The 22,029-nt window shown below is 44.5% G+C and overlaps 1 protein-coding gene across 7 annotated transcripts in view; it reads left to right on the plus strand.

Annotated features, from left to right (window-relative positions):
• Positions 1 to 22,029, plus strand: part of LARGE1 (LARGE xylosyl- and glucuronyltransferase 1) — a 499,616-nt gene that overhangs the window by 293,444 nt on the left and 184,143 nt on the right. The gene's annotated exons all lie outside the window — the stretch shown is intronic.

Genomic DNA, 22,029 nt, shown 5'->3' on the forward strand with positions numbered 1-22,029 from the left:
TTTCTTGCAGGAGAGATGAAATCTTAAGCCTCTCTTACTGTGAGCACTCAGCCTGCTACCATGAGGCATGTGTATTAGTAAGGTTCTGATTTTGGAAGTCACAGTATTCTTGGTAATCATGAATTATAATAATATATGAGACCTCTAGAGGGGTGGCTCCTGTGGAGATGGCTCTCTGCTCTGGGTGTTGTGTCCTGGACGATTTGGTCATAGCACCATTTAGGTTTAACATGTCTGCCCCTCCTTAGATGGATATGGAAGGCCAAACTTGTTTGGTGTTGCAACCTAACACCTAAAGTCACAACACCCAGAACAGGGAGCCAGACCCAGCCCTACAGGTTAGAAGCCATTCCTAGAGGATGAGTTCGGAGTGGGCCCGTTTATCCCCCTCTTCCACCACCAACTTGGACTGTGACCTTACCATGACTGGGATTTTTCCTTATACCGCTGACATGAAATTGTCTAAAAACTTGCATGACAGAAATTACCCAGTGCTTAATTTATATGAGGGCTGAGTCCAAGCACTTCTAGGCTTGGCTTACTAAATGTGTGGGGTTTTTTTTGTCCGCACCTGTGGCCTGCTTGCCATATCAGTTATAAAGTTGAACCCTGGTACTTCTTTCATGACAAATTAAGCACTCAGGTCACCATAATAGTACATGTTCTGAGGTGTATTTATAATTTTTAAGACATAGTTTGGGAATTGGAAAAGGCACTGTCAGTGTAAAAAATACTTCTTCCAAACATAAACTAATTATCTTTCCATAGCAGAGTTTTGAAAAGTTTAATTAGATCACAGAGGCTCAGCATTGAGTTTCATAGCTGCATGGTTTTCAGCTGTGCAGATAGATCTGTTGTATTCAAAGTTCAGCATTTGGAGACAGTGGCAGTAATTTGTATATCATGTCAATCTACTTGTTAGTAAACTTGGATTGAGACTCCATAGAAAGGCAAAACCAATTTTTATCAAATTGCTGTTAAGGTACAACCAAATCACACCATTTGCTAGGATCTTGAGAGGAAAAAACCCTTGTGGAAAGAGACGGTAAAAGTGAAAGATGATCCTTGAGTAAAATACTTTATTCATTGCTGTTTTCATTATTTTAATATCTTTTCCACATGAAGTAACAGGCAGATATCAACTTTAGCTAGCTACATACCTTCTTCAGTGCAGAGAAGGGTGTGGGTGTGGGTGTGTGTGTGTGTGTGTGTGTGTGTGTGTGTCCCCTACAATAAGTGGAATGGCAGAAACAGTACGTACAGCCGCTCCCCAAGTTACAACCACCTCCACTTGCGACCATCCGCACTTACGACCAAAGTGATCATAAATGCAGATCCGAGTTACGAACGGCAATCCATGCTTACAAACAGCGCGGTCGCCATGTAACGCTATGGGATCCGAGTTACGAGTACTTTGAGTTACGGACCAACTGTTGGTCCATAACTTGTTCATAACTCAGGGAGCGGTTGTATTCATAATCTCTGTTTGGCAAGATTGATCTGCTAGTCTTTTCCTCATTATCCTCTGAGGCTGTTCCAAGCTACTTAGGTCAAAGGTAACAGAGGTCATATGTGGAGCAATTATTGATTGGTACAGAGAGCAGACTATCCCAAGACAGCCAGCCATACTTATACAAGTGTGTGTAAATATGACTTAACAGATAACTCTTTGATAAGCTTAAATACAAAAAGGAGGCTTACAAGAAGTGGACACTTGGGACGTGACTAGGGAAGAATATAAAAACATTGCTCAAGCATGCAGGGGGGCAATCAGGAAGACCAAAGCATAGTTGGAATTGTAACTAACAAGGGATGTGAAAGATAACAAGAAGGGTTTCTACAGGTGTGTTAGCAAAAAAAAGGAGGTCAGGAAAAGTGTGGAACCCTTCCTGAATGAAGAAGGCAGTCTAGTGACAGATGATGTGGAAAAAGAAGTACTTAATGCTTTTTTTGTCTCGGTCTTCACAGACAAAGTGTGCTTCCGGACTGCTGCCCTGGACAGCACAGTGTAGTGAAGAGGTGAGCAGCCCTCAGTGGGAAAGAACAGGTTAAGGGCTATTTAGATAAACTGGACATGCACAAGTCAATGGGGCCAGATCTAATGCATCCAAGAGTGCTAAGAAAGGAGTCTGATGTAATTGCAGAGCCACTGGCCATTATCTTTGAGAACTTGTGACAACTGGGGGCGGTCCTGGATGATTGGGAAAAAAAGCAAATGTAGTGCTCATCTTTAAAAAAGAAAGGAGGAGCATCTGGGGAGCTATAGACCAGTCAGCCTCACCTCAGTCCTTGGAAAAATCATGGAGCAGGTTCTCAAGGAATTCATTTTGAAACTCTTGGAAGAGAGGAAAGTGATCAGGAACAATCAACATAGATTCACCAAGGGCAAGTTATGCCTGACGAACCTAATTTCCTTCTATAAGGTAATTGGCTCTGTGAATATGAGGAAAGTGATGGACATGATATACTTTAACTTTAGCAAAGTTTTAATAATCTCCTACAGTATTCTTGCCAGTAAGTTAAAGAAGTATGGATAGGATGAATGTACTATAAGATCCATAGAAAGCTGACTAGATTGTCTGGCTCAATGGGCAGTCATCAATGTCTCGCTGTCTGGTTGGTAACCAGTATCAAGTGGAGCACCTCAGTGGTCAGTCCTGGGTCTGGTTTTGTTCCACATCTTTATTAATGATCTGGATGTGGAATGGATTGCACCTTCAGCAAATTTGCAGATGGACACAATGCTGGGGGAAGAGGTAGAGAGGCTGGAGGGTAGGTCTAGGGTCTAGAGTGACCTGGACAAATTGGAGGATCGGGCATAAAGAAATCTGATGAGGTTCAACAAGGACAGGTACAGAGTCATGCACTAAGGAGAGAAGAATCCCCTTCACTGCTACAGGCTAGGCACCGATTGGCAGAAAAGGACTTGGGGATTACAGTAGACAAGAAGTTGAATGTGAGTCAACAGTGTGCTCTTGTTGCCAAGAAGGCTGACCGCTTATTGGGCTGCGCTAATAGGAATGTTACCAGCAGATTGAGGGACATGATTATTCCTCTCCATTTAGCACTGGTGAGCCATGTTCCCTCTAAACTTTTCCTTCCATGTGAAGATGTTATACCATCTATGTGCATAATAATTTTATATGCACCAAGGCATGTGTGAATGTGCACCACCAGTAGAAACAAAAACCTTTCTGTCAGCACTCTGCTAATGAGCTGGGAGGCATTTAAAACTCTCCTGAGTGGTCACACAAGCACACAGCTTACCAGGTATACTGGTGGTGAGGCCATATCTGAAATATTGGGTCCAGTTTTGCCGCCCTCCTCCTCTGCAGAAATAATGTGGGCAAATTGGAGAGTTCAGTGGAGGGCAATGAAAATTATTAGAAGGCTGGAGCACTTGACTTATGAGGAGAGGCTGAGGGATTTGGGCTTGTTTAGTCTACAGAAGAGACGAGTGGGGGGGGGCAGATTGAATAGCAGCCTTTAACTGCTGAAGACGGGTTCCAAAGAGAATAAAGCCAGGCTCTTCATAGTGGTGGCAGATGACAGAACTAGAGCCAGTGGTCTCTAGTTGCAGTGCGGGAGGTCTAAGTTGGATAACAGGAAAAACTATTTCACTAGGAGAACGGTAAAGCACTGGAATGGGTTATCTAGGAAGGTGGTGGAATCTCCACCCTTAGAGGTTTTTAAGTCCTGGCTTGAGAGAGTCCTGGCTGAGATGATGTAGTTGGTCCTGCTTTAAGCAGGAGACTGGACTAGATGAGCTGCTGAGATCTTTTCTAACCCTTTTCTTCTGTGAGTCTAAGGCTGTCATATTACACAAGCATTTTCACTGATTTCAGGAAACCTACTTGCACCACATGAAATAATACTCAATGTGGATAAATATGATTGTACCCGTGTTTTCAAAGCATCATTGACTCTAGTGGAATTTTAAGAGGTGGGAAGAGCACATGATGCCTATAATGCTAAATCATGTCCAGATCCTCTTTGACACGTCAGGCAAGTTTGCAGTAGAACAGGCCAACATATTTCTGAGGAAGAACAGGATGCAATTAGGAATAGTCTAAGGAACGGAAATTCCAAAACATTTTTGTTTCAGAAAAATCCAAACATTTCACTATGACTTTTTTCCTAAATGAAATGGAGCAGCCAGCTGCTTCCCAACTCTAGACAACTCCATAGGCTGTCCTTCAGACCTGGAGAATTCCCTTGCACAAAGCAGGGGCAGAGAGCCCTGAGAGCACTGTCCTGTCTGTGCTTGAGTTTCCAGGCATCACACTGCAGAGCAAGAAGCCTAGACTGCCCCCTCTAGAACTGTGGCTGCCAGGTAGTCTGGGAGCTCTGGGTTGTCTTATTCTGCTGTACAGTATGGCAGTACTAACTGGAAGCAGTGTGCCCTAGCAATGTGAGTTCCCCCTGAGCCTGCCAGGTTTCTGAAGGACCCCTGCCTTATGTTTCTACATACATTTGTCAAAACCAAGACATTTCTGCAGAACATTTGTTTTTAACCAATTGGCATTTTCTGGAGGGGGAGAAAAAGGGTTTTTCTGATGTTTCTGAGGTAATGAATTTGGCATGAGTTGTCTAGGTTTATTTTTCGCACATTTGTGTGAACCTTATTACATTGGTCAGCATTAGGAACTTGTGCAGGTTGTGGAATAATGTACTACAAGTTGTACCATTATCAGAAATGACATGCACAATGTAGTGTGTATTGTGCTTCCTTTTAATGACCCTCCACTGCTCCATTGAAATCATTCAGTTCCTATGTGATTCCTATTTGCTGAAATATAGAAATGTTCAGTCTCTGCCTCATTACAGCCACCTTTAAGATACTGTGAAGTGGCTATTTTATAATTTTCCCTTTGTTTACTGTGTTTTGTAGCACTGTGTTAGCAGCTCAGGAATTAATTTTTTCAGTCTTTGCCTTTTTTCTATTTGGTAAGAAGGGATTTACACACCCATTGTTCCTAATAGAGCAGGAATTAGGAGTTTTTGTTTACTTCATTCATGATGTTTCCACAAGCCTTTTAACAAAGTCCTGAGAAGAGTCTTTGGTTCTTGACTGCTTCTGCTAAGGCAAGAGAAGGAGGTTGTTTTGCATAGGTCCCATATAAATAGTGATTTTTAGATGAATTTCTCAGTTGTGCAATGTTTGTTTTTTAAATAGCTGTTTAAGATTCAGAGGATCCTCCCCACTATATTAGGGTATGTCTACACTAAAAAGTTAATTCGAACTAACAGACGTTAGTTCGAATTAACTTTGATAGGCGCTACACAGGCAAAACACTAGTTCGAACTTAATTCGAACTAGCGGAGCGCTTAATTCGAAATAGGTAAACCTCATTCCACGAGGACTAATGTCTCGTTCGAATGAACTAGTTCGAATTAAGGACTGTGTAGCCACCTAATTCGAACTAGTGGGAGGCTAGCCCTCCCCAGCTTTCCCTGGTGCCCACTCTGGGCACCACCAGGGAAACTCTACTGCCCCCCTCCCGGCCCCGGAGCCCTAAAAGGGGCACGGGCTGGCTACAGTGCCCGTGCCAGGTGCAAGCCTGCCAGCACCCAGCAGGCAGACTCTGCACCTGGCACGGCTCGAGCCAGCCACCCACTGCCACCCAGCCCTCCCCCTCTTTCCGGGACCAGGCTGGCGGCTCCCAGGAGCCTGCCCAGGTCCGCAAGAGGCGGGCGCCCACCTGGTCTAGTGCGGAGATTGTGGACCTCATCCATGACCTCCGCACTAGGCACAGGAAAGAGGCTGTCTAGGGCAGGATAGCTGCCAGCCTGGCCACCCAGGAGCAGGTTTGCATGAAAATCAGGGTGGTCCAGTGAGACCCCCGACCCTGAGCTTAGAATGGCCATACTGGGTCAGACCAAAGGTCCATCTAGCCCAGTAACCTGTCTGCCGACAGCGGCCAACACTAGGGACCCTGGAGGGGATGGACCGAAGACAGTGACCAACCCATTTGTCTCGTGCCATCCATCTCCAGCCTTTCACAAACAGAGGCCAGGGACACCATTCCTACCCCCTGGCTAATACCACTCCATGGACCCAACCTCCATGACTTTCTCACTTCTCTTTAAACTCTGTTATAGTTCTAACCTTCACAGCCTCCTGCAACAAGGAGTTCCACAGGTTGACTATTTGCTTTGTGAAGAAGAACTTTCTGTTGTTAGTTTGAAGCCTGCTACCCATTCATTTCATTTGGTGTCCTTTAGTCCTTCTATTATGGGAACTAAGGAAGAACTGTTCTTTATGCACCCTCTCCACACCACTCATGCTTTTATAGACCTCTATCATATCCCCCCTCAGTCTCCTCTTTTCTAAGCTGAAAAGTCCCAGTCTCTTTAGCCTCTCTTCATATGGGACCTGTTCCAAACCCCTGATCATTTTAGTTGCCCTCCCCCTCCCACCTCCTTTTCCCTTTCCCTCTCCCACCTCCTTTTCCCAGTCTCCCCGAGTTTTGTTCAATAAAGAGAGTTTCTATTTTTGAACACACGTGTCCTTTATTTTGTACATCAGGAAGGGGGGCTAGGGAGGGGTAAGTGGAAGGAGGTGAGGGAGGAATGGGGTACGAGCCCCTGATGGGGAGGACTGGGCTGGCTCTGCGGGCTCCTCGGGGTGGAAGCTCTCCTGAAGCCCCTTGATTGACACCCCTCCCCCCGGATGGCAGCCTGCGGCAAGGGCAGCCGGGCTGATGGCTGAGTGCTGTGATGTGCCGAGTGTGGCCACTCAGGGCACTCCAAGCCAGGACTGCTTTGCAAGCGGGGAACCCCTGAGAACTGTCTGTCCGGGGTGGGGGTCGGATCCCTTTAAGCACAGCCCTCAGCTAGCCTGAGACAGCAGCTCCACGCTCTAAGTCCTAATCTGATGCCCTGTCGGCACTGCTTCCGGCCATCCTTAACCTCGGTTCAGGGTCCACTCAATGTGGACATGCTAGTTCGAATTAGCAAAATGCTAATTCGAACTAGTTTTTAGGTCTAGATGCACTAGTTCGAATTCGCTTAGTTCGAATTAACTAATTTGAATTAAGTTAGTTCGAATTAGTGCTGTAGTGTAGACATACCCTTATATACTTTAAAAAAGTAGAACTTGGGGCTTACAATATTTGGCAGATCCTAAAACATGTGTTATTTTCCTTACATTTACAGCACGTATTGTCCCAGAGAAAGGGAGTAAAACTAAGGCTGTTGACTGACTGGCATCTCTCTCCAGGTTTTAGGCAACCTGGCAGGTCTATGTTACGAGAAGAAGGGGGCAAAAAAAGAAAGCAAAGACCATCAATTATCTAGATTTTCTATTCTCAACAATTCTACAAATCTGGTTTCTTCCTGCTACTGTGAATACCTCAAGCACTCCTTTTTAAAACTGACACACAGTAATGTTGCACAGCTGTGTATTTGGTCCTCTGTTATACACCCATTCCTCCTTTCTCTGGGCCTTTTCCTTTTAAGGGATGATAAAGAAAAAGCAAAACAAAATAGGGTCTCAAATCCATGAAAATAGAATCTGTATAAGAGAAACTCTATGGAAAGGGATGCCCACAGCTAGTCTTATGTTTTAGGTCTTGATTTGATTGTCTCACACTACTCTGGAGTTGTCTTGATTTTGTTTGTCACCGATTTTTAACATCAGACAACCAAAATCTGGAAATTCAGGTTATGAAAAATGTTTGTGGTTTAATATGATCCTCTCATGATAAACTTCCTGTACTGTTTTCCATCTTTTTTCTTTCTTTGCTACAGAGCTTCAGCTTAAGCAAACTAGTTCTTGAAGGCCATATCTCTTCCCCCAAAACTAGTTGGGAAAGAATCTGAACACTAAAAAATGGATGATAATTGAAAATCTGTAGCACAACAGAACCTTTATTATGCTATCAGAAGATCTGTTTATATATAGATAAGTAACCCAAGTGTTACTTCCTCTTGTCACACCAATGTGTCCAATTTACAAACCAGTCCATGAGAAATAATACATTAGAAATAGAAGTATTTCCATCATTATTTAGACCCTGAATTTTCATTTTAAAAAAAACTGTTTATGTGCACCGAGGAATGTGCACTACCAATAGAAACACAAAACCTAACTGTGGGCACTCTACTAATCAGCTGGGCGACATTTGAATCTCTCCTGACGCGTTGCACAAGCGCACAGCTTGCAGGAGAACACTGCTTATCTTCGGTTTCTTTCAATTGAGTGGGTCAATTTGATCTTTGTATGCAGTAGAGATTTAAAATCCCAGTTAATCAGTTACCCATTTAAACTTTAAGGATGAACTGGCTAAATTGGCAGATGAAACGAGATTAAATGAGATTCCACCCCATGGTGCTCGGGCAAAGCCTCAGAAGCGTGGGAACCCGCCGCTGCTGCGGCTTTGCTCCCGGTGTCCCTGGTCTGCTGGGGACTGAAGCCGCAGCCGCGGCGGGGTCCCGCACCTCTGAGGCTTTGCCAGAGCAAAGCCTCAGAGGCGCGGCACCCCGCTGCCGCTGCGGCTTTGCTCCCCGTGTCCCTGGTCTGCTGGGGGGGGGGGCGCAGCTAGTGTGCCCCCCCTCAGCAGACCAGGCTTTTGTTGTGGACCCTGGGGCAGAGCAGCTGGGGTGCTGCCGGTTGGTCCTGCAGCGCCGCTCTGGGCACTACTGGACCAACCCGGCAGCACCCCAGCTGCTCTGCCCCAGGTGTCCTGATTCAGCCGCTGCTGGTCAGTTTCAGCAGCGGCTGAATCAGGCCACCTGGGGCAGAGCAGCTGGGGTGCTGCTGGGTTGCTCCAGTAGCGCCGAGGTGCGGTGCTACTGGAGCAACCCAGCAGCACCCCAGCTGCTCTGCCCCAGGCGTCCCCAAGTCAGCCGCTGCTGAAACTGACCAGCGCTGACTACAGGAAGCCCGAGGCAGAGTTGCTCTGCCCCAGGCTTCCTGGAATCAGCTGCTGATCAGTTTCAGTAGCAGCTGACTTGGGGACGCTTGGGGTTCTTAAGTTGAATCTGTATGTAAGTCAGAACTGGCGTCCAGATTCAGCCGCTGTTGAAACTGATCAGTTTCAGCAGCGGCTGAATCTGGAGCCAGTTCCGACTTACATACAGATTCAACTTAAGAACAAACCTACAGTCCCTATCTTGTACGTAACCCGGGGACTGCCTGTATAGTGTTTTGGGGCTATTCACTGAAGTGAATTAAGAGACTCCCAAGCTAATTGTCACCCATTTCCCAAATCAGAATTTGAACTAGAGTTTCAAAAGTGAAGGGTTAAGTCCATCCCACTAGGCCAGTTAAGGCTACCTGCTGGCACTGGGACTAATCTGCTTGGCAGATCTTTTGTTCATTTTTGTATCTTTCCATGCAGAAATAGTGAACACCCTTTGGGCGCCTTCTGTTGTGATGTCAAAGGGAAACAAGTGCCCCCATTACACCTCCATAGACAAGCTTGTTTTGCGATTCTTCTTTTGTTTCATGCTTATATTGAATATATTATAAACCCAGCCCCACCTCCATCAGCACCAAGGGTGCACCACACATGCACACGTGCACCATACTAATTAATTGCTTTGAGACAGTTCAACAGCTTTGTGAGTCATACCTCAGCTTTGCTGTAATGGTACCAAGATGTGCCACATCTCAGGCCAAGAGCTTTACTCAGAAATGAGAAAAGACCAGTGACTTTCATGAGATTTTTCCAGGGGGAAAAAAATCCAGTTTTATGAAAATGTTTCAAACCTATGTACTGTAAAAGAGAAGGTGCACAGAAATGACAGCTGGATATGTGGTGCTTATAATAGGCCAGGCTGGTCTGGGCACTGCTGAGGGAGCCAGCTCAGGGTGAATTGCCCAAAACCAGGGCTACTGAACAGCTCTCAACTGGAGTGCTTTCCTATAAGGCACCAAACTAGTCACACAGAGCGCTTCAGCTGCCACTCTGACCAGCACAAAGTTTCACAAACAAAACCCCTTAAACACCCCAGCATTCCCTGTGCCAGAACCAGACTCTACACAGAGATGAGAGGTTATAAAACCCAATCTCACCAATTCTGAACAGATCCTCTCAATCCCAAAGGACCAGCCACAGTCCCAAGTCAATTTATACTTTAGATCAGTGGTCCACAACCTTTCGTGGCTTCCAGGCGCCCAGGGGTGGGGCCGCTCACGCTCCGGGCATCCTGGGGCAGGGGCCGCCCATGCGCCTGGGGCCAGCAGCATGCATGTGCTGCATGCCGGGGGCAGGGCCAGCCCAGATGTTTTGGCAGGCGCACATGCTCTGGCGGGTGCCATGGCACCCACGGGCACCACATTGGGGACCACTGCTTTAGATCTTACCCACAGGAGCACGCTGGGCCAGTCCTTTAGAATCTAAAATTCTAAAGATTTATTAATAAAAGAAAGAAAAGGTTGAGAGTGAGATTGGTAAGGAGAATGCATGACATATATCAATCACCAAGTTCTTGATGCAGGCGCTTAGCTGAGATGTTACAAACTGCCTACTTAAAAGTCTCTGGTGTACATTCTGTATCAGGATGCATCAGCAAATCCTTCCTGCCCCTCCGTGCCAAGCTAGGATACATCTGGAATCAGGAGCAGGATTGAAGACAAGATGGAGATGGCCGCATGTCACTTCTATATTCCTGGTGTCTCTCAAACTGGAGCTGGTCACATGATCAAGTGACCTGTCTGTGTGTCACATGCAAGTAACCATGAGGCACTGGCTGGTTTGCAAGTTTCCAGACCCATTCCTCAGGTGTATATTGGCCACTCCAAGAGCCATTGTCCATGAAGCAGTGCTAGTTAGCAAAGCCATTCACTGAACAAACCTTCCTCACAACAGGCAGTCCAGGCCCATTGCTCCCTACCAGACAGAGAACATTTACAATAAGAACAGAGCCCATATTCAAAACTTCACCTACAAAAATCATACAAGTAAATGAGTAGCATACAGAGAATCAGCAGAGCATAAGCTTTTGTTTGACCCCTCATATGGCCCACTTTGTACAGTATTTGGACCAAACACCCATTAGTGGGTTCAGCAGCGACCTGCCTGCTCATATTAAAATCCAATAACATGTCAGTGCTTTCCAGGACTGCCACTGTATTCTGCGGGAACTCGTTGCTTCTACATCAGAGGTCTGTGTGTTGAACACATTTGTTTCTCCAAGGGAAGTATTATAGTAGATCCCTGTTCTTGGATTTATTCTCCTGGTGCACGACTTAAAGGGAATGCGTGCAATGTACTTTGAAAAGTAGAGCCACATCAGTCTCTTCAGTGAATGGTGTGTACCTCCTATAACTGCTGATGAGGGATAAAGGTCAGCCCTTATTCAGCTGTTTGTTCTTTTCTTGCCATTAATGGGTGAGAGACTGGAAAGAGAAATATTAACTGTGCTTTCTGGATCTTGAGGACTATTAAATGTGGTTAAGGGATACCTCCCTGTCACATTAGTTATAGGACAGCGTTTCTCAGCTCAAGGTATTAGTTTTGGGGACTGGTATCAGCACCAGTGTTTTTACAGAATGATTAGTTCATTTACAAAGAATGGTATTGCATATATTGCCAGGTCCTTTTGTGATAGGCTTTTAGTTAGAGGTCTTCCCATGTCTCCACTTGCCGGCAGATCGAGGCTCTGACAATCAATCCTCCAGGGCTCGTTTTAGCGGGTCTAGTAAAGACCTGATAACTCAAATGCTGAGGGTGCCCCTGTTGGCACTAATACTCCTTGCTACTCCCATCAACCTCCCACTGTGGGGCTGCCGCAGAAAATTGCTGCAAGATGCATCGTCTCCAGCTATGCAGTTCATGTAGCTTGAGTTGAGTATCTTGCATCGATTTTCTCCAACAGTGTAGACCTGGCCTAAATTGCTACCAGAGACTGAAATTGTTACAAAACATCACACAGTGCTTGGCTCCAGCTTTTTTTTTTTTTTTTTTTTTTTTTTTTTTTTTTAAATAAACTGCAATATATAGAAGCAATGAGGATAGTTCACATGGACGCTTTCCTTTCCCTTCAAGAGTCCAATACCTTGTATTGGACAGAAAGGATAATAGAGAGAAATGCTGCTTATTTTACTTACGACCTCCTTGCAACCTCATGAGACACCTTCCCAGCGCATTTAAGATTTCAGTGGTTACAAGCCGCAGCATACTTCTTCTCACAGTGCACCTGCGTATGATGGTCCACATTCACTCTTTCAACATCTTCAATATCCATCTTAGTCTAAGTAAAAGAAACTCCTCCAAACTTTGGGTTTGTATACACGCTTTAGTGCTGAAGTTCATGAGAAGCCTGTTACTTAATTCCCACCCTATAAATATAGGTTTTGCCATGCCATTTAAGCCTTCTTTTGAGCCAGCCTTTCAGGGAGCTTGAATTTCTAATGTGAAGTTCTATTCCTAGTGGCAGTGACATTAGTTTTCAGAGTACTCAGACTTGAAACTCAGATAGCTGTTCCGTCAACAGTAAGTTTCACAAGGACAAAGATGTTGCATAGGACTCACTCCTGCAAAGGTGCTGATTAAGTTTCTATGTAGTGTATATAATCTGTTGTCAATCTTCTCACGTCCTTGTCCCTTTTCTGGTGTAGCTCTTTTCCACTTAGCTTCATCTAGAGCAAGTAAAAGCTATCAGAATATGTATCTAGTTTTACTGTTTCAACTGACTCTTTCAGAATTATATCTTGATGTCTATGTGAGTGCATTTCTCATTTCGTATTCCTTAGGTAGGGATAAAATGCAATACTATGCTAAAGAATGTGTATTCAGAGTGATCACAATGATCCTAGCCAGCCCCCCCGACCAGTTACCATCCAGGATCTGTGCAGGCAGGCGCTTGGAGTTTTCCTTTAAATGCTTTATCTAAACACCACTCCTGAAACTTTGTTGAAACCTGAAATTATATTTTCCTTGCCATTATTACAGAGTCTGGGCCTGCTCCTCAGCTGTTGTGAATTGTCATAGTTAGGATCCAACTTGTTATATCTTGGTTTGGAGGATCTGTACTCTCTCTCTCACCTGTTATCTATTTTTTTCAGAATATTTTTTCTCTAGTTAGTTTTGTGTTGTTTTAGGGAGATCTTGTCTCTTTTTCCATTGAAAAGGACAAATAATACATTTCTGAATTTTTACATTCAGTGCCTTTTGGGGTTATCATTAGTGTTGCTTGCTCATAACTATAATGAATTTTATTCATTAATAGTGTGTTTTCCCCCAGACTGCATTCCTGGAGCGTTTTGTTTCCACGAATGACAATCTATTATCGTAGTTACTTTTGGAAAAAATAAAATTCCTTCCTGTAATTCTTGAGCTCTTACAGAAGTAATTGCAATGTAATAGATCCCCACTCACCTGTCCTCCAGCCCTGCAGGGATGTGAATAATTTGTTTTTCTGCTTATACTTTGCATTGACTAAAAATAAGGGAACTGGTAGTTCCTAACGGGATAATTCATTTATTCCTCACCAGCAGGTAAGTGTGTGCCACCTGCTGTTGAGACAGTTACTGATGCTGAATGTTGAGCTTTTGAAGTCCCACTATTCATGTTCTGGGAGCAAAAACCTAGAAGTAGAAACACAGGGGTAGGGAGGAATCGGCAACAATTACCTTCAGAATATAAACATTATAGATACACTCAAATTACTTACCTATTTGGTCACTCCATCAGGGTTATTGTGGTGTCATCAAGCTGCCATTGGATGCAAAGGTAACTAAACCATTTCCCTTAGAGGAGTTTCTTCTGCACTTCTTACCAAGTGCACTGAGTATATTTTGTCCTGTATGAGACAAGCATAACTAAAATCTCCTATATTAAGGGGGGGGAACCATGCCCCTTATTATTTTAGACAGTAATTTCTGATAGGTATCTCTTGGTTAACATCACTAATTTCACGTTTTGCCCACTTTTATTCCCCTAAAAAAGGCTCATGAGACTTCTGCCTAAAAATCTACTAAAGCAAAAGCTCCCACTACAAATATAATTTTGTTACATGAGTGATTTATCATATTCTTGACCTTGAATAATAAATAATGTGCAGCTATAGAGGAGGAGGTATTGTGCTTTATTCTGGTTAATGGACCCTGACAACACACCTGTTTATATTTTGATATCATGCAAAATATAGATTGGATGACTCCATACTTTGACCCCAAGAACTGCATGGAAGCTTGCCAGAACCTCTGATGACGGCAGCTAATGAGCACCTCTTTGTGTATTTAAAAATATTAAATAGCCTATAATTACATTTTCATATATTTGACTCTTCCCTGCTGATGGATTGGTACAAACAGTTTGTTTGTGTTCACCAGCAATTATAGTATGCAATTGAGCTGTCGTTTCTTTGAATGCAGATGAAGAGAGAGGGCACTCATGGGTTGTGTTTGATGCCTGGCCAAACCTTAGCTATGTCTCCCCTCCACCTTTTGGTGAGAAGCTCAGGTTTTCTAGCCTTTTGTCCAACCCTTCTCCCATATCTCTGCTTTCCCTTTTAACTGCCAGGGGAAAAAAGGTGGTTTACAGCCTTCACCCCTAGCCTGTTGTGGGAGCCTCATGCTCAGATGGTCCTGGACAAGTAGGAGAGGAAGGCTGGCAAATCATACTGCCCTCTCGGGGGACTCTTTAGGACCCCTACCTCCACCATCTGCACCGTACTCTCTCTCTATTGTGGGAATGAGCGATCAGGAAGTAGTAGTGCAGCACCACATAGAAGTGGCTAGCCATGCCTTTGTTTCCCCAAATCTGGGCATTCGTGAACTCCCAGGGAAAAGTAGGAAAGAACAAAAGCATTATACAGACTTTGGGCAGAGTGAGAAATCATGGGGTAAACTAAAAGAATCTGGGGGATGGAGGAAGAGACTCAAAGCAAGAGAGAGAGAGAGGTGGAGAGGAGAAACCAGATAGGGATTTTTTAGGTTTGATGCGAGGGAAATGAGCAATAATAAGTGGAAATCTTCTGGAGGAAAACAGGATGGAGACCCGAGAGGAGAGAGATGGCTCCTATAGGTGACATGAGAGGTGTTAGAACACTGTTACCTATCCTCAGAACGTGCTTTGTGGCTTGCAATCTCTCCATTGAGGATGGGGAAAGGAAAAAAAATCTGCTTCATTTTATAATAACTATCTGCAATTTTATGCACATTTGAAGCATGTTGGGAATACGCTTTCCTATGGCCCACTGTAGACAATTCTGCTTTATAGTGTTACTAGCAGATGTACCCAACATTGCTCAGGTCTTTAACGGAAGTATTTTTTTAAAATAAATGAGGAGTAACGGTAGTTCGAATTAGAGAGCCTAATTCGAACTACCTACTCCGTGCCGCGTGTAGCCACGGGCACGGAGACCGCACTAACGGGGATTTAAAAACGGTGGCACCTGGCAAGATGCAAATGAAGCCTGGGATATTTAAATCCCGGGCTTCGTTTGCAACTTTGAAAACCTACATTAACCACCCTAGTTCGAACTAGGGTGGTAGTGTAGACATACCCTAAGATAGATAGATAAATAAGATAGACAGACTAAAGAAGCCAGTGCTGAAAAAACATTCTTAAGTCAAGAGTTCTTCCTCACTTATCTGATACATGTGTATTGGAAAAGGATTTGGAGATGGGAAAACTAGACTTCAATAAGGTTGCCTTATATTGCAAATGGATGAGAATTAATTTGCAAATATTTATTCCTCTTTGCCGCATGGTGCTGGTGGTTATTTTATCTTCCTTGCTAGTTGTATCTTTCTATATGATATCTGCATTTGATCTACATTACAAATCCCGTTCCTCCCCACCCCACATAAAGATTCAGATAATTATTCACTTTTATCTGAAATTTACGTCTATCCCTAGTTGTATTCAAATTTGTTGCATATGTATATGGAAGTTAGTATCTGTTCTCAAAGCAGGAGACAAGTCAGAATTCTGTTAAGGTCATAAAACTTTATTCTGAGTCATAACAAAAACCCCAATATAAAGAAAGTAATTATAAAATTGTGAAAAGCCTCACTGTTTCTGAGATGGTTTGTTTGTTTTTCAGGTTTGTTTGTTTGTTTATTTATTAATTTATTTATTGCTATGGTGTTCTCATGCATGAGAAACTCTAAATCTAGACAAGTTATATAGCTTTCCTCAGCACCTGGTTTCCTTGACAACCATTCATATAAATAGTAAGGACCTGTTATGGGGGGGTATCAATATAATTACAGCCTGTGAATCATCCAGGGGGAAAAACAGATTCAAGGTTAAAGTTATAGGATTTTAAATTATAACATGACCTTTTGTTAATGTTTGTTGAATATACTACAAGGACTAAGCAAAGACACTGCATTTCAGAGGTGACTTGCAAAGAGAGTCAAATTGGCACTTGTCCTGGTGAAATTGTTGTTGGCAATAATCTTATTTTTCATTCTTTGATCTTCACTCACACAGAATTGATATCTCAGTGGGTTTTTCTTTTTTTTAAACATATTATTAACCTTACTTGTAAAAACATTAATAAAATGTGCACCAGGCAGGCATGAATTTCACTCATATCGAGTTCTTACCTACCCACCCCAAACCTTGTATATTAGCAAATAGTAAGTTAAGCTAATCTTGACAAATGTCTTGATATTGATTCTTGCTCCCCTTGAAGGGACTAGGAATTTTGGAACCCAGTGAGATCAGCCCTCTCTGTCTCCCCTCATTCCCTCCCCCCCCCCCCACCAACCCCTTCTCAATGGGCTGTTGTGGTAAAGAGAGAGAGATTGTTGTAGACTTAACCTGAATATGTATTAGTACCACAAAATGCAAGGTATGTTTTCATGGGTCTGAGAAGGGGCATGGGAAAAATTCACTGCAGAAAGAACTGCTTCTCACTATGTGAGTTTTAAAACACTGTGATTAGAGAAATGGTCCAGCTTTCTCTGCTAATTACATCAAGTCTTCCTCCAGGGTTAACAATTAGATTTTGTTGTTGTCCCTTCCCCCTCATTTTAAACTTTCAGTTGCTATTTCAAGTTGTTTTCTGACCCAGCTGAGTAAATTGACGGTCACTAAAAACCGAACAGTATTTTCCTCCCATTTTCTAACAGTGTGATAACCACAGCTAAAACAGCCCTGTGCTAAATACAGGTTAGCTAAAACAGCCCTGTGCTAAATACAGTAGGTAAATATATATATTCCTGTGCACAGCAGCAACAAAGGTATCAATAGTGTAATCAAAACAAGTGTGGACACAATTATCTCCTTTTTCCAGCAAGATCTGTCAGACCAAGCAAATGTAGTTTAATGAAATTACACCATTGTAGTTTGACTTGCATCAGAATTTCCAGTAGCATTTCCAAATGCACATGTGGATTGAGTTACTCTTCATGGGATAGTCTTCAGTTAGCAAAGAATGTGGCTGTTTGTTTACTTCAGGGTGGGGAACATTTTTGAATTGGGGGCCGCTGACCCACAGAAGAATCAGTTGCGGGGCCGCACACAAGTGAGAAAAAAAAATCTCACTGAAGTGGCCCCCAACTGAGAAGGAGAAAGACAACACTCCCCGCATTCCCCTCACATACCAGAGCCTAGTGAGGCTCCGACTAGTAGATGTTGGGATGTAGGGTAGGCAGCAATGGGCTGATGCTCCAGCCCAATGATGAGGGGAGAGCCCTGAGCATTGGGGGCCAGATCCAGGCAAGGTGGAGGCCACATCTAGCCCCTGGGCCTTAGGTTCTCCACCCTGGTTTACTTAGTGGCACTTGTAACTAGGGATGTAAAAGAGTAATCAGTTAATTGACTACCTAATAAACCTAGGCTGGCTTAGAAGCCGGTTCCCCCAGCACTGGCTCTGTGGTGCGGGATGGGAGGCAGAGGCACAGCAGTCAGGGACCTGGGATGAGCTGGGACTGCTTAAGTCCCGGCTCGTGCCGGGTCCCGGACCTATTTTCTCTGCGGCTCTGCAGTTTAAATGTAGTAGGAGCTAAGCTGCCTGCGCACCTGGCTCCTACTATGTTTAAACTGGAGAGCCACAGTGGGGCCTCTTGTCAACTAATCATGTACTCGATACAAATTGTCAATTACCCGCTTCTTAACATCCTTACTTCTAGCTTTGGGCAGCACTTTTGCTCTGTAGAGTGCAGTGCGGTTTATTTCTGGGTACAGTTCATGATGTTTGCTTGGACCATATGAAGCCCTTTAAGTATTATGTTCAGTGCCAAAATTTTCAGAAACGAGAAGGTAAAGTTAGGCTCTCGTGTCCACTTGTAAGCACCTAAGTCAGGAATCTGAATTTCTAAAATGTTGGACATCTGTTGAAGTCAGTGGGAGCACTGGACACTCAGCTCTTTTGAAATTTAGGCCATTTACTTAGTAGATGCCTACAAATGGACTCATGAGCTTTGATGCATGCTCCCATTTTTGAAACTCTTGATCAGTGTGTCTTGAGCAGGGATCATTCCTGCCTTAATCTCAACTGACAGGTTAGGATGTATCTGGGATACTTGAGCTAACAGTCCTTCGGTTTCCTAGTGCTAGGGTAGAGTGGACAGTTATGTACTTTAGAATTGGCTTTCCACCGCAGCCTAACAGAGCCTGAACGTGACCTTCAGGCATGTCGCGAAGTCTTTATACTTCATCTTTTTCTGAGGAAGAAAGTTGAAAGTTTGTTTGTTTGTTTTTCTTTTAGGGACTGGGAAGTGTTTCAGTGACATTGGCTTTTTATATATTGAGTGGTATTTAAAATTATATTGTTTGTGCACCTAGAAATGCTCTTGGCTCTCAGTATATCCTGAGAAAATAAAGATTAAAAGCTTCATTTTTCTAGTATAAAGTGTTGAGCGCTAAGCAAGCATTGAAAGCGCTCCATTGGCTAAAACTTTCAGATTTTATAACATTAAACGGGGAACTCTTTGTGCATTGCCATAGATGCTATAGCATAGCCCCTTTGTAAGTGACATACAGAAAAATTCACATTAAATAACATTTTAAAATATGTAGTTTACTGTGTTAGGTTTAATGGACATGTCCCATATGGGCTACGTTCTGGTTGCCAAGGAAATTCAAGGGATACACAGGATTGTAGCAGTTAGACCAGGGGTGGGCAATAATTTTAGAAGGGGAGCCACTTCACAAATTTAGGCAGTGGCCGCGGACGACCCAGAAGGGGCAGGGCTTGGGCAGAAGAGGCGGGGTTGAGAACTACCCTTCTGGGTATGGTGACCTTATTTTCTGAACAAGCTGCAGTTAGTAAGAACAGTTTAAATTAAATTATAAAACAGATTAAGCATTTTAACTTTCTCATGTTATCAAACTTCATTTTAAATAAAGTAAAATATTATATCCAACACAAAAGGTTTCAATGTTTTCTTTATTTATGACAGGGGTGGGGAACCATTTTTGGGTCGGGAGTCACTGACCTACAAAAAAATCACTTGGGGGACCACACAAGTGAGAAGCAAAAAAAAGTCCTCCACCCCCCCCAACACTCACTGATGTGTCCCCAGTTGAGATACCTCACTCGTCTGGTGCCCCAGCCTCACCGAGTGAGGCGAGAAGGGGGGGGAATGAGGTTCAGGGCTTCCCATAGACCAGATTTACTGTTCTGGGGTTAGTGGATTTTATGGACCTCCTTAGGCTCTGGGGTAGGGACAAAAATGAGGGGTATAGTACACGAGACAGGGCTGCCAATAAGTAGGTTAGGGATGGGGTGCCGGATCTGGGAGGGAGCTGGGGTGCAGAAGCAGGCTGGGAGGAGGGTGTCTGGTCAGGTCGAGGGAGTTGGAATAAGGGAGGGGGAACCTTACCTGGTTTTGTGCCTCCTTGCAGCAACAGCTGCAGCCATGCTGTCCCAACCACCCAGGAAGGAGGCCATGGCAGCCACAGCCACAGGTCAGCCCCAGAGGCACCACTGCCATGGCCACATGGCCCAAGAGGCTGGAGATGCCTCTGCTTCGGCCATGGGCCAGCCATGGAGGCAAGAGACGCCACTATTGTGGCCATGTGATCCCAGGCTGGCCCTGGAGGCTGGATGTGCCGGGGGCCAGCCCCGAAGGCACAGCAGCCACACGTCACCAGGCCACCGCAGAGGCCGGAGGCCGGAAGCACCACAGCCCAGGCTAGCCCTGGAGGCGCTGCTGCCATGGCCGTGGCCTGGGACAGCCCCAGGCTGCGTGGCCACAGTAACGGCACCTCCAGGGCCAGCCCATGTGGCCATGACAGTGGCACCTCTGGGGCTGGCCTTGGACTGCATGGCCGAGGTGCTGTTGAGGAGCCTCAGACCCAGTGCTGCCTCCTCTCTAGTGGCTGTGCAGGGAGGAGGAGGAGCTGGGCTGAGCCCCTTCCCCTGCAGCCTACGCCCATTACAGGGCGGGGCCTGGAACTGCCTCGCAGGCTGAATCAAAGCCCAGGTAATAAAGTGATAGGGAATAGCCAGCATGGGTTTGTGAAGAACAAGTCATGCCAAACTAATCTGATAGCTTTCTTTGATAGGATAACGAGCCTTGTGGATAAGGGAGAAGCGGTGGATGTCATATACCTAGACTTTAGTAAGGCATTTGATACAGTCTCGCATGATATTCTTATTGATAAACTAGGCAAATATAACTTAGATAGGGCCACGATAAGGTGGGTGCATAATTGGCTGGATAACCGTAGTCAGAGAGTTGTTGTTAACGGTGCTAAATCCTGCTGGAAAGGGATAACAAATGGAGTTCCGCAAGGGTCTGTTTTGGGACCCGTACTGTTCAATATCTTCATCAATGATGTAGATATTGGGATAGAGAGTACACTTATTAAGTTTGCAGATGATACCAAACTGGGTGGGGTTGCAACTTCTTTGGAGGATAGGGACATAATTCAAAATGACCTTAGAAAGTTAGAGAAATGGTCAGAGGTAAACAGGATGAGGTTTAATAAAGAGAAATGCAAAGTGCTCCACTTAGGAAGGAACAATCAGTTCCATACATACAAGATGGGAAGCGACTGTCTAGGAAAGAGCATGGCGGAAAGGGACCTAGGGGCATAGTGGACCACAAGTTGAATATGAGTCAACAGTGTGATGCTGTTGCAAAAAAAGCAAATATGATTCTAGGTTGTATCAACAGGTGTGTTGTAAGCAAAACTCGTGAAGTCATTCTGCCGCTCTACTCTGCACTAGTTAGGCCTCAGCTGGAGTACTGTGTCCAGTTCTGGGTGCCACATTTCAAGAAAGATGTGGAGAAATTGGAAAGGGTACAGAGAAGAGCGACAAGAATGATTAAAGGTTTAGAGAACATGACCTATGAAGCCAGGCTTCAAGAACTGGGCTTGTTTAGTTTGGAAAAAAGAAGATTAAGGGGGGACATGATAGCGGTTTTCAAATATCTAAAAGGGTGTCACAAGGAGGAAGGAGAAAATTTGTTCCTCTTGGTTTCTGAGGACAGGACAAGGAGTAATGGGCTTAAAGTGCAGCAGGGGAGGTTTAGATTGGAAATTAGGAAAAAATTCCTAACTGTCAGGGTGGTCAAATATTGGAATAAATTGCCAAGGGAGGTGGTGGAATCTCCCTCTCTGGAGATATTTAAGAACAGGTTAGATAGACATCTGTCAGGGATGGTGTAGACGGAGCTTGGTCCTGCCTTGAGGGCGGGGGGCTGGACTCGATGACCTCTTGAGATCCCTTCCAGTCCTATTATTCTATGATTCTATGACCTCTGAGTTAGACTGTAGGGGTACGTCTAGACTACACACCTCTGGCGACAGAGGCATGTAGATTCGGCTACCCAGCATAGGAAAATGAAGCCGTGGTTTAAATAAACGCCGCTTCATTTAAATTTAAACGGCTGCCGCACTGAGCCCATCAGCTGTTTGTTGGCTCAGTGCGGTAGTCTGGACGCTCTGTGGTCGACATCAAAGGCATTTGTCGACCTCCCAGGTATGCCTCCTGGGATGAGGTTTACCTGGGAGGTCGACAAATGCCTTTGATGTCGACCGCGGAGCATCCAGACTACTGCGCTGAGCCGACAAACAGCTGATCGACTCAGCGCGGCAGCCATTTAAATGTAAATGAAGTGGCAATTATTTAAATCACCACTTCATTTTTCTATGCCGAGAAGCCTAA

The sequence above is a fragment of the Pelodiscus sinensis genome, chromosome 1 (assembly GCF_052426305.1).
Source record: "Pelodiscus sinensis isolate ZL-2025 chromosome 1, ASM5242630v1, whole genome shotgun sequence".
Taxonomy (NCBI): domain Eukaryota; kingdom Metazoa; phylum Chordata; order Testudines; family Trionychidae; genus Pelodiscus; species Pelodiscus sinensis.